General features: G+C 36.1%; 1 pseudogene; it reads left to right on the top strand.

Moving 5' to 3' along the window:
* The first annotated feature begins 2,701 nt into the window (after positions 1-2,701).
* On the top strand, positions 2,702-3,821 carry LOC126033597 (cAMP-dependent protein kinase type II-alpha regulatory subunit-like; annotated as a pseudogene).
* Positions 3,822-5,379: the final 1,558 nt, after the last annotated feature.

Raw genomic sequence — 5,379 nt, 5'->3', positions numbered from 1 at the left:
TTCTAGAAAAATGAAAAGGTGGCTGTGTTTATTGTTTTATTTTCAGTTATGCCAATGGTTTTAGAAGTTTTCAGTATTCTAAACCATTTAGATTACTTGCATGTTATTTTGTGTATTTGCCAATAGTGGTCCACAGGATAATGTTTGTCTTCCAAATGCTGATTTTTAGAGAGGGCAAACAGGAAGCCAACATGGGTCCAAAGTGAGAATGAAAGAGGGGCTCTAGAATACAGCTGGGGAGTCAGCTGATCTCTTTGCAGGAAGGAGCTGTAGGCAGGTGAGACAGCAGTGTGGTGATAGCCCCAGAAAAGGAGGAATGGCAGCTTTTCAGGTCAGAGAATTCAAACTTTTCAAGCACTGAGCTAAGAGAAATCCAGATGATGAAGGGAAAGTAGGGAGCAAGAAAGGGGCCTGGGAAGAATGTTCAAATTGTAAGGGAATAAATGTATTTGAGAGATTCAGTTATGGTGAAAAAATATGAGAAAAAAAAATCTGTACTTCAGTGAAGTAAGATATATAACAGCTAACAGCTTTTATCTTTCTTTTCTTTTTGCTTTTGTTTTTGAGTCATACGCAGCAGCGCTCGGGGGTTACTCCTTGCTCTATGCTCAGAAATCACTCCTCCCAGACATGGGGGACCATATGGGATGCTGGGATTCGAACCACCGTCCTTCTGCATACAAGGCAAACATCCTGCCTCCATGCTATCTCTCTGGCCCCAAGTAACAACTATATCTTTTTGAGAGGGTTTGGGGCCACTTTCAGCTGTGCTTAGGGGTTATTGTTCACACTGTAATCAGGAGTTTCCATTGACAGTGTCAGGAAACCAAGTGTGGTGCCAGCAACTTGGACAGATAACAGAGTCATATATAGCAAGTGATTTATCTCCAGCCAACTATTGTCTACATAGTTGTTTTACATTACTTGGTAGTTTATCATATTGACATAAATATTTTCAATTTTAATTGCTATTTAATATAATATTTAAACCTCTGATACTTTTTGATTCAATAGTTAAAGATCTTGAGTTTTAAACGTTGAATGAGGGAACAAATAATTCCCAGAGAAACACCGGTGCTAGAAGTTGACTATGCGGTGTCAGGGATTGATATGTTAGTCATGTGTGTAGCCCAATCAGCTAAAACTTTGATCCTAAAAACTTTTCTTTATATTTTCAATTTTTTTTATCTCAAAAACTGTTTATTATAAACCAACCTTTATACTCAATGTTACTTAAAAATTACTGACTTACTATTGGTTTTCATATTAACATTCTAGTGCCAATATCATCTGAAAGAGAAAACAATTTGCCTTGTGAAGAAAAAATGGGGATGACGCCTACATTTCTTTTATTACAGTCTATAGTCACTTCTAATATCCCTCACCTTTTGAGGGTGTCTCTGCTAGAGAAGACTCAGTGGTGCAAGTCAAATGCCCTACCACTTGCACCACTGCTTCAGCCCCAACTTAAGTCATTCTTATATATTAGATAAAATAGTAAATAAAATCAATTTACTTTTATTTATGAATTTAAATAATTTTTTCTTTTTGGCAAGTTTTTAAGTGTAACACCTGTTTTTTATTTAAAAGTAATGAGGGGCCGGAGAGATAGTGCAGAGGTAAGGCATTTACTTTGCATGCAGAAGGACGGAGGTTTCAATCTCGGCATCCCATATGCTCTCATGAGCCTGCAAGGAGCTATTTCTGTGCATAGACCCTGGAGTAACCCCTGAATGTTGCTGGGTGTGACCCAAAAACCTAAATAAATAAATAAAACTAATAAGGAGTAAATACTTCATCAGTTATAGCTAACTGTTAATATGAAGTAGTGTTGTGTGCTCAGTAACATTTTTTCTTGTATATTTTAAAATATGAGAAGCCAAAAATGCTTACGTGAAATATTCCAGATTTTAAATATTGGCCTTCAAATGAAATATTTTGTAAGTTACCTAGAACTAGGATATGCAATGTTCTTTAATGAATACAATTTGGTGCTCTAAGAATCAGTTGACGGTTTTTTATTTCAAAGAATCTGAATCCTGTAGATCTCATTTAAATGTATGCTGTAATATAATCATATTAACAATAGACAGAGAAGAAAAACATACTTTAATAAAGACAAAAGGCTGAATTATTGATAGAATAATTTGAAAATTATTATTTTAAAAAATTATTGGTGAATAGCTGTTCTTTCCTTTGTAACGATTTAATAGCATCACATATCTTACCAATTGAGGAATTCTACGAACTGAGAAAAATTAGAGAGAAACCCTCAAAACACTATTTTGTAATGAAAATATACTTAACAGGGCTGGAGATATAGCATGAAGGTAAGGCGTTTGCCTTTCATGCAGAAGCTCGGTGGTCAAATCCCGGCATCCCATATGGTCCCCTGAGCCTGCCAGGAGTGATTTCTGAGTAACCTCTGAGTGCTGCCGGGGTGACCCCAAAACAAAAACAAAACAAAACAAAACAAAAAAAAGAAAATATACTTAACATTTTCTTCCAATATAGACCTTACAATACATTAGGATTTTTGAGAAATTAGAAGTTTGGAAGTTACTTATAAGAAGTCAAGGAACTGTTGTTCACTAGGGTACCTCAGAGGAATCCATGTGTCTTACTGGGTTGCGCGAGTCTTGGCTTTTCCGTCAGCCTTGGTTGGAGGAGTCACATCTAGATTCTGCCTGGGTGCTACGTGATGGAGGTGCTGAGGCAGCAGCTGGCAGACCTTGTCCACTTCACTGTGGACTTCTTCAGCCCTCTGCTGGAGGGCCGAGTCTAGCCTCTGTCCTGGCCACCTCCGCAGCCCAATCTTCCTCCTTTCAAAGTTCTGAGTTCTGAGTTCTGAACTCTGGGCCGGCCCACTAAGGTGGAAGGAGATTGGAAGGATGACGAGCTCTTGCACGTTCCAATTCCAAATAGATTTGACCAGCAGGTATCTGTCTATTCTGAGGCCTTTAAACCTGATGAGGAAGAGATCCACAGGTGGTTCATCCTAAAACTGATCGTCCGAGATATAGACTTCAGGAAGCTTGCAAAGACATTCTCCTTTTCAAAAATCATGATGAAGAACCACTTTCTTAAGTCCTCGATGACATGTTTGAAAGAACAAAGTTGATGAGCATATCATTGTCCAAGGAGAAGATGGAGACAATTTTTATGTCATAGAACTGGAACCTCAGACATTTTGGTAAGAATAGATAATCAAGCCCGTTATGTTGGTCAGATGACAAATGTGGCAGTTTTGGAGAACTATCTCTGATATACAATACACTGAGAGCTACCATTGTAGCCACTTCAGAAGGTGTCCTGTTGGGGACAGGGACATGTTATTGTTAGAAGAATCACAGTGAAAAACAATGCAAAAAAAGGAGGATGTTTGAAGCATTTATTAAATCGGTGCCCCTATTTAAATCACTAGAGGTTTCAGAATGGATGAAGATTGTGGATTTAACAGGAGAGAAGACCTATAATCACTAAGGGTTAAAAAAACTTATAGAGCTTTTACATTATAGAGTTCGGTGAAGTAAACATCTTAAAGACAAGACTAAAGCAAACAAAGAGTATTCAAAGCAGGAGGTGGAGATTGCCTGCTGCCACAAGCAGTAGAACTTCGGAAAGCTTGTTCTAATCACTTGCAAGCTCAGAGATGCTTCAGCCTATATACCAGATGTCAAATGCTTAGTTATGGATGTACAAGCATTTGAGAGGCTTCTGGGCCCTGCATGGACATCATGAAAAGAAACATCTCAGACTACAAGGAACAGCTGGTGAAAATGTTTGGCTCTAGTATGGTTCTGACTAATCCTGGGCAATAGGTGTGCCACACCTCAAAGCCTTCTCAGTGACATCATAACCTTCCAGTCAGCCATAGAACACACACGACAGAACTGTTCCTGCTGTTGCCACCACCACTGCCATAGTTACAGCTGTGTGCATTTATAAAACTTGAAAGTCACTAACATTGGTCAGAGGTCCCACCCACACCTCCACATTGCTTCTGAAAGTCCATTATTAACTTGGCATGATGACACCCACCTTGTTTTTACATCTTTAGTTCAAAATGGCATGTCTTTTCAACAATTTAAGTGCCTGATACATAAGTCCAAAGTGTAAACATGTTACTTTCCTCTGTTGCAACTACTGTTGCAATTGGAAGACATCACAGATTTGTACAAATCTACTCTATAATTGTAGATATCCTCCCATGACCTTTCTCAAGAGAGGACATATTTCAACCTTTGATCCCTTTATTTGTCTTGTAAGAAAGTCCACATTTGTTTTCAAATATAAAAATAAAAATAAAACTTAAATTTTAATATATAAATGTTCCTAGGTTATTAAGGCAAGAAAGTGATTATTGTATTAAGAGATCATAAAAAAGTAAAAATATACAGCTATAACATAATTATCCTGTCCCCAAATACAAGATTCTTCTCTTACCACCATTTATACCCACTGGCTCTAATTTAGTAATAATACCATGAATATGATAATATTCAACCCACTCTAACTATACCAGGATATTCATAAGATACTCATTCAGGAGTATGCAAAAATCTATTCCATCATTATTCAACTAAGTACTTAATTGTCAGAATAGCTTAGATCAGAGCTTCTTAAATTTTCTCCATTCATGACTCCCTTTACCCACATTTTATGTGACACTATGTATATGAACTATGATACAAATCAAAGACTTTCTGATAATATATTATAAATCATTTTAAAATATATTTTTCATTATCCCTACATTTAACCCACATGGTCCCATTTGGTACTATAACCTATAGTTTGAGAACTTTGGGCTTAATTGATGATGATAAAGGTTGAGGCATTGGGAAAAAAATACTTTCTTAATGTTCTTGGATCATTCATTTGATCATTTGATGGTTTGTCAGTTGTTCCAAAATTTTACTACTACTGCTTTCTGACAGTGTAAAAAATATTTTCCTATTATAATTGTCCCCTACTGGTAAATTAAAGGATTATTCTCAAAATGTTAAATTTGAACTTTTTAATTATACTTCTTGGGTTTTCGTCCTTTTGAATTAAATAAAAAGCACACATCACTCAAATTTATGGTATGAGTTGTTTAAATGTCTTGAGTGACCTCATATTAGCCAGAGATTTATGTTAATCTCAGACATAGCCTACACTTTAAAATTAATATCTCTCTTAAGTTCTGTTATTTATATCATATATATCAATATAGCATAATAGAATACATTTTCAATACTACTCATTAATAGAATTTGGTAGTATACAAAAGAAATTTTTATTATAATGTATATACACAAACAACTTAGGTTCGCTCATGAGCTTGGAATACTAAGACAAACTTAAAATAATATATAAATAAAAGGTAGAAACATG

Source organism: Suncus etruscus, chromosome 17 (genome assembly GCF_024139225.1).
Source record: "Suncus etruscus isolate mSunEtr1 chromosome 17, mSunEtr1.pri.cur, whole genome shotgun sequence".
NCBI lineage: Eukaryota > Metazoa > Chordata > Mammalia > Eulipotyphla > Soricidae > Suncus > Suncus etruscus.
The sequence above is the reverse complement of the archived record's forward strand: the minus strand, read 5'-3'. Positions and strand labels throughout refer to the sequence as shown.